Below are 8,283 nucleotides of genomic sequence, written 5' to 3'. Positions count from 1 at the left end.
TCCATCTTGGTGGAAAGATGAAGTTCCTTTGTTCTTCTTTTCTTTCTAAATACTTAGTTTTGCCCTAAACCCTCAGCCCTATTTTGCTGCCAAGGGCTGTGTGGAAGAAAGGGGCAGAATTCTTCATCAAGGCCCGAGCTCATGGCCCTAATGAACGGAGAGCAGAGCAGCATGCTTGCTTCTCCCTGGGTGGAGGAAGGGGAAGAGAGAAAGAGGAAGCGGGAGTGGCAACAAACAGCTTCCTCAGAGTTGCATTGTGGGACAACTCAATTTACATGCTAATTCACATGCTGATGGGGCATGCTGGATTTGCCAGGACTTCCAACAAAAATTAGGCATGGTTTAGCACAATATGTGAACCAGGTTAATAGCTAAAGCTTTTAGCATTTACCAGTATTTTAAAACTGAGTTTTGCACAAGCCCTGGATCTAGGTTTGCATTTGAATTCCACAGCCTACCATTATAGGTGAGAAATGGATATCTATCTATCATCTATCCATCCATCCATCCATCCATCCATGTATCTGTGGAAATTAAAGGCAAGAGATGAGAGAAAAGAATGACACCAGCATCACTCACTGTTCTTTCCAGACCTTCTACCCTTGCATACTGTTCCTGCTTCCATCCCTTTTCTACTCACCTCCCTCTTTGGAGAATCTCATCAATTCTGTCTACCCACAAGTTGCTCGGTCCTCTTGACCCATTCACTCTTCCTTCATATGTTTGTTTTGCAGTTTGATTCACATTCATCCTCTGTACAATCGAGCCACCTCAGTGTATTTTTTTCATACTTTTGCATTCAGTCCACGTTTATTCAGCCTCCGTTCATTCCTGACCTTACCTCTTCTTTCTACCACATCCACGTCTTGAATATCCCATGCCTGCTGCATCTAACTTACGTTTCTCCTGACATACTGAACTCTGCCCCTATATAACAGGGTGGACCAAGGCACACTGTTGCACGCAGCCGTTTTCATTTCTTTCGGCAAATACTCCACACGACAGACAAAGGATCACCCACCGCCTTCCTGGCTGTATTGGCACACCTCGAAAATTCTCCGCTCATATGCACATCTTGCGACTACATTCTACAAGGTCATCCACTTGCTCTAGTTTTCTGCCATTCTGCCATTTTGGTCTTTGATGCATTAATCTTCACATTCATCCTCCTCACTGCAACCTACAGTCCTTTTCACATTCAGTGCAAATCATTCAGTTTCTCAGCCAAGCGCATGGACATGCACGTTCATGCCCCCAACCAGCACAGCTCCACCATCACCACAAGCATCACCTATGCATTTATCCATAAACACATTAAACAACCAGAGGACGTCACCCATTCTTGTCTTACTCCCTGCTCAGTGCTGAACCACTCACAAAGTGTCCTGTTTATTGTCACGCCTACTTTCCTTCCATCATATTCTATTATCACACTGTTGGCCTTTTGGAAAACTGTTAAGATCGGGTTATTTTCCCAGGCATGGGATCAGGAAGTTAGCTGAGCCCCGGTGGGTCAGTTGCTGGTTTTGTCAGCTGCCTCTGCATAGTATTTATCCTTGTCTTTGGCTATTGCTTGTGTTTTGTTGGTTGTATGGTTTTTCAATTTTGCTAGCTGCCCAGATTTGTGTTTGCAAGATGGACAGCCATATAAATCAGATAGGGAGGTAGGTAGGTAGGTAGGTAGACAGATGATAGATAGGGATATCCTTCAAGGCTTTGTTTATGCAAAATTTCCCATGAACATGGCCTGTTCACTGTCATACACTTTCTCTAAATCAACAAACATAAAATAAACTTACTTTCTCAAAATTCATATGTATTTCTCAGATATAATCTGCACCTTCCATTTATTCCTCAAAACATGGAAATATAAGAAAAGCTGCAGTACATCCTTTGTTATTGATTTACTGGAATTCATTGCTACTAGAGCATGGTTAATAACTCTTGTTAGATTTGCATATTGCTTTAAGCCATCACACCTGATGTGCTGTATGAACCCCCCATTATGGCTTAGTGTTACATGCGAAGCAGGTCATTATGGCTTACTGAAAAAGCCCCCTATTCTTACGTGCAGTCTGCATCTAAACAGAAGCCACCCTCAGTAAGCCAGGATGTGTTTGTTTGGTTTTTCTGTGGTACGAAGCCAGCTAGCCTCATCCCAGGGAACGTGGTTGTCCTGACGCTTTTCGTTCCTTTCGCCAAATCTCCCTGCGATCCAGAGGCAGCCAAGCTTGTTTCTGGGTCAACCGTTGGGTAGCTGGACTTTTAGGTGCTTCCACCAGAGGCCTCCACTCCAGAGAGCTCTGACCTTGCTATTCCTTTACCAGAAAAATCGATAGGTTTCCTGGCCCTGTTGTTTATCCCTTCTCTGCTTCCTCGATGTTAATAAAGAGACTGGATTATTTAGATGTCAGAGGGAGGGGAGGGAGCCATCCTCCGTGCATGGCAGGGATCAATTTCAGAAAGTCAATAGAAGATGTTTCCTAGCAAACAGAGGTTCACAAACAAGTGGCTTGTCCCCAGGCCTGCAGCCAGCATGAGATGCAGGCTTCACTGTGGCACCGGAAGAGCAGCAAGTGGGAAATGAGGCAGGACCTGGGGCAGAGGCATCTTGAGCAGAGAAGACAAAGCTTGCCAAGAGGTCAGGGTTCCTCATTCTGACCCAGCAGGGAAGGCACAGCTGAGCAGGCTCTTCCCAGCCACAGGGGCCCTCGCAAGGGTCCAGGTGCATCTGTGGCCACACGGCTGCCTTGCGGATGCCCCTGCCCTGCAAAATGCCAAATGGATGATAATATTTGGTGGTTTATTTCAACTACTTTAAGCTACTTTTTAAGGCTGCATCCTCCCAAAGCAAGTTACGTAAAGGGAGAGACAAGATACGTTTTAAAGCAGTGTTCCTCAACCTTGGCAGCTTTAAGATGGGTGGACTTAGCTTCCAGAATTCCCCAGCCAGCTTTGCTGAAGTCCACCCATCTTAAAGCTGCCAAGGGTGAGAAACACGGCTTTAAAGTGATGCAATGTGGGAAGCTCTGCAGTTGCCCTGAGCTGTGGTGTCACAGGCAGCTCGGAAGAAGGTGTTCACCGCTGGAGCCAAAGGGACAGGTAGGAGGGTGCTTTAGGAAGGGAGAGCCAAGGCCAGGGGACACCCCAGAGGAGGCTGCTTCTCCAGCGTCTGCTGGTCGCACTGAGCTCCCAGCAGCACTGAGGAGGACGCCTCCTCCGCTGGATCGTAGCAGCAGACTCTGGAAGGGGGAGCCAGACCAGCCAAGCCTTCTTAGCATTGCCCCGGAGGTGTCCCTTCTGAGTCAACAACTGCTCCCTGATGTAATCAATTCAAAATATCAACACATTTTGATACCAAAAACGGACTATGGCTTGGAGGCACAATTCATTAGCTCAACAGGACTTTTCTAAATCAGTTGGTCTATACAAACAAGTCACATTTCTTCAAGGGACACAGAGACCATGTCATGTCTGGGTTCACACAAGATGTTTCATCCTGACCTGAGTCAATGATTCCGCCATGCACACCCTAAGCCCAGTCAGTACAGTGTATTACGGCTTCGTGTGATGGTTCATGGTTTCATTCCCAGGATATGCTGAATCACGGCCTCCGCTCACATAAAACTATCATAAAACATTCTGATTTTCTGAAAGCAAAGTCACTCTGTCTGTGTGTGCAGTCATAGTAGCAGCAGTAGCTGAGGGAGCAGAAAAAGATGGTCACCCTGATCCTTTATATCTACGTAAAACTGAAGACTGCATGAGCCAGTTCTTCGCATAAGCATTAAGCATGAACGATGGCAAGAGCAACAGTCCAAGTGCTGGTTTGGGTTATGGGTTGACCCCTTTGCACCCCTCTGCATAAGAGTCCCTTGTGGTGACCTGGCCCAGCCTCACGCCAGCCACCTCATCTTATCTGCCCAGGTCAGAGCTGGGCTGCCAAGGGAAGGGAGGCCCTTCACTCGGCGGTCCAGCCAAGCAAAGATATCCTGTTCTCCCACTTCCTTCTCCCTGGAATTGAGTGAGTTGGACATCTGCCCTCTCCCGGCTTTCTCCTATGCAGGATCAAGGGCAGCCTTAGGACCTTCACCCCATGAACGTGAGCAAACCCTTTGTGGCCCTATCCGCATTGCCCCAGCACCCAACTGGGGTCACAGCGTTAAAATGGACCAACAGAATCCTTTTCACAAGGGGTTCCTGTGAGCTCTTCCTGCACAGCCCTGGCCACATCCAGTCTGAGTGCAGAAGAGCAGATGGATGTCTTGTGGAGGGCAGTACGATCTTGGATCTCTGCCGATTCCTTCCCGGGGCTCCGCAGAAGCGCAGAGTTCCTGCATCCGTCAAGGTCTGCTGCGAGGAAGGGGTAGCATCCTGGGCTTTGGGAACACAGTGCAGTATCTCTTCATCACTCACGGCAGGCATGAAACACTTCCTTGGCTCCGAATTCCGCTACAGGAAGAGCCATTTATCACCCTCGCCCCCAGTTGGGTTCTGCTGCCAAGGCACTAAACAGCCTCTCCAGTGCCCGGTGCAGCCTGGCCGAAGGCAATATGATAGATGCCAGGCTAAGAAGCAATCGATACCTCCGCCGAGGCCCTTGTCTGTCAGCCTGGCATTGTGTGGACTAATTAGATGATAAAATGTGATGAATGTGTATTAAAGTCAACTTCTCCCTGTTAGCACTCCAGGGATCCTTCCCATTTTCTCACTGACCTTTTAGATCTCAGCTTTATTGTACGTGAATGCAATTAAATCCATTTGTCAGCTATTTGCATTGCGTCGGCTTGTTCAGAATTCAATTAGTCAGTGTCACTTTCTGTCCTTGGGAGCCTTGGCCAGAGCAGGAACAGCCGTTGCCTTTTAAAGAGCCATGCTGAAACACAGCCCCCCCCCCCTCAATGGCCAGCCCAGGCCACACCACTCCTCGCAGCCCCTCCACAGTTCGAATCCCGCAAGGGGCTAAACGGAACAGCAGAGGGAGAAAAGGCACCGATGCTGGATCCCTTCGAGGAAAGAGGGGTCCGCGGGGCACAGGAGAGGCCGGTGGATGGGCGAGACCTCCAGCATCGTCCAGGCCATGTTCCGCTGATGGCCAGTGGATTGAGAATGACCCGAAGAAACTCCTTCTGGCGGAACGTCGGCATGCTGGTGTCACACCAAACCGTGGTTTATAAATGCTTCTAAGTCCCAGTATCAAGCACGTTTATGCTCACAGGGCTTTGCTACTACCTCAGATTCCATGTTTTGGGTTCTGCCTCGGGGCGAAAGAGGCACTCAGGAAACGGAGTGCAGAGCAGAGAGGAAACTAAAGCAGGAGGAGAACAGGACATTTGGACCCAGATTGCCTTCTGGATGCTTGGAAGCCTCGTTCCAGGCCGGAGGTTCTCAGTTGTGACTGGCACAAAGAGGGTCTGGCGTTGAGCAGATGTGTGGATAGTTCTTGGGATATTTTTTAGGATTTACACCAATCACTACCAAAGGTTGTTTTGTTTTGTTTTGTTTTGTTTTGTAAGGGCTTCAGCTTGATTATTACTCTGTTAAAAATGTACCCTACCTGGACAATGCAGTCTGCCTCAACCAGATGGGACTTACCCAATCAAGGACATCAACAGATGAGCTTTCCTGCTGAGGGACACGTCTCTAAATCTTGGCTTAAGCCAGGGCTGTTTTCTCTTGGCCCCCACATCCACAGCCTGTCCCGTCTGCAATATTCATTACTTGCAAGCCCAGATTCCTCATGCTGAAGGGGAACAAAAGCCAGCCAGGCCTGACTTCTGGATGCTGCTCGCCTTGCTGAGCCTTTCCCAGAGGAAGAGAGCTCCCCCCACTCTGTGCAGGGGAGAGAGAACCAAGCCTCTCTTTGTCTCCCTGCAGGTGAAGTGATGCTCCTGTAGGCCCCCCGAAAAGCTCAGAGGCCTGGATTCCAGGGCTTGACTTGCCACTGCAAGGTTGCGACCCTTCAAGTGCCTTTGCCATATGCAGATCCCTGGAAAAGGGCAGGTGGGCCCTGCTCCCAAAGCATATGAATTGCAGAATTGCATGCAAGGAGGGGCCAGAAAGGCCATGGCTGAGTTGAGAGGAAAAAGAAGCCCTCCCCACCCGCTCTGGACGGGCAGACTCGGACGGCCACGTGCCTGGCCTGGCCTGCCTTCTGTCTTCGCAGCCACCAGGGGTGCGGTCCATTCGGGCAGAACTCCGAAGCAACCCGCAGGTGGGATGGGATGACCCCAGACTGTGGGGGCCTCAATCCCTACCTGGAGTGCGCCTCTGTGCTCTCTCCCTCTCCCTCAGAAGCTTTCATGGGCTTAGAGAAGCACTTCTGGGCTTCTCAATGGCTTTGGGCAGACCATCAAATACAAGGAAACCAGGCACGCAGCTTGGCACGGGATTCAGGCCAGGCCCTCAGCCTTTCCTTAAATCCACACGGAAGCGGGCAGCACAGCTGACCTTGGCAGGAGGTGCCTTACGCTGCAGCCGCCTCACAGAGGGGGAGAAGAGGAACCCCGCAGAAGGTTTTGTCTCTCTGCCTTTTTTCTTTCCAGAAATGTTTCTTCCAAAGCAATGTATTGTATGCAGTGTCGTATCTTCCAAGCAAGATGGGGCACATGTGTGTCTCCCCCAGTCCCTTTGTCATGCGATGCTACGGCCACTGGTCACTCTCAAACGCAAAAGGCCTTTCCGATATTGAAACCACTTAAAGGCTACGAATACAGAGAGGTCAGGGCCCCTCAACACTGCGGCTGTCCACAGAGATGGGGGGGCTTTGTGGCAATTGAGGGGGCCTTCCAGTGCCTGCTTGTCTGTGCCAAGGTGGGTGTGAGCCTAATAATAAGCAAAATAAAAGCATGGCTATGAAGCTGCCTAAAGACCATGAATGGCTGTGTGGGTTTTGAACTCAATTGTTGAATTAGGTGCACATTGTTTACCTGGAAAACCAGATGTGGAGACAGAAGCACCGTGGTGGAGTGAGCAAGAGAGGAATGGAAGGGATAGAGAGGGAAAGGCCAGTTGGTGGCGAGAGGAGGAAGGCATCGGAAGGCATCGTCTGCAAAGAAAAAGTGTGGGAGGGCTGCAGGGAAAGCTCAGCGGCAAAGGAGGACAGAGGCGGGGGGGACAGCAAATGACCAACTGAAGATGCCAAGCAAGAGACAGAATGCAGGAGGCAAAGCGAATGGTTAGCTAGAAGCCCAGCCCCAACACTGGCATCTGAGGATCAAAGGTCTTGCAATTATGGCAAATTGCAGGATTGCATAGAATCCTGACAAGCTGGAACAGCGGACAAAACCCAGGAAGATGAATTTCAGCAAGAAGAAATGCCAAGTCCTCCATTGGGTAGGGAAAAATCAAAGGCACAAGTATAGAAAGGGGCACCAGTACATGTGGGAAAAACCTGGGTGTCTTAGAGGATCATGGGATGCAGAGGACCCAGCAATGTGGCATGACTGTGAAGAGGGCTGCCTCAACAGAAATACAGTGTCACGATCAAAAGAATAATTAATTAATTAATTGATTAATTAATCCTGTCTGTCCTTCATTGGTCAGATTCCAGTTCTAGGCACTGCTTTCTAAGAAGGACATCCACAGACTGAAGCATGTCCAAAGGACAGCAACCAATAAGGGGCTTGGAAGGAAAAACATCCAGGACGAGGAAACGCTGGGGGCACTGGAGACATTTAGCCTGGAAAAGAGAAGGCTGGACGGAGACCTGAGAGCTGCCTTCATGTATCTGGAGCGTTGGCCTGTAGAAGACAGGGTGGAAGTATTCGGGGTTAGTCCGGAAGAGAGGAGAGGGCACTGAGAAGAAGCAGGGGTTGCTTGGGGATCAGAAAAGACTTCCAGTGACAATACAGGCTGCCTTGGAGCATGTGGATTCCCATTCACTGGAGATGTTCAGACAGAGGCTGGATGGCCATCTGTTGGAGATCCTGTAATAAGAGATTCCTGCACTGGGCAGCGGGTTAGACCAGGTGATCTCCAGTGTCCGATTCAGTCCTTACATCCTATACTTGTCATGTTCACCGTTTCAATGTGCATTGTACATCGTAACGTTTCACATGCCAAGGCGCTGATGCGCGTTTCTGGTTGGGAGGGAGCTGCTGTGGGACCTTGTACCAAGCTCTCTATCTGTGTTCATTTCGATGGAATGTGTTTGGGTTATGTGCTCAGCTCAAGGTCTTTTCCCACTGATCAGCAGAACTCGTTAGGAGCACCTGGGATTGTGAATGTGAGACGATTGTACAGGGGGGTGGGACTTCATTTGTATTGGGGGTTTTTAGTTGG

This window comes from Candoia aspera, chromosome 14, assembly GCF_035149785.1.
Source record: "Candoia aspera isolate rCanAsp1 chromosome 14, rCanAsp1.hap2, whole genome shotgun sequence".
NCBI classification, from domain to species: Eukaryota; Metazoa; Chordata; class Lepidosauria; order Squamata; family Boidae; genus Candoia; species Candoia aspera.
The sequence above is the reverse complement of the archived record's forward strand: the minus strand, read 5'-3'. Positions refer to the sequence as shown.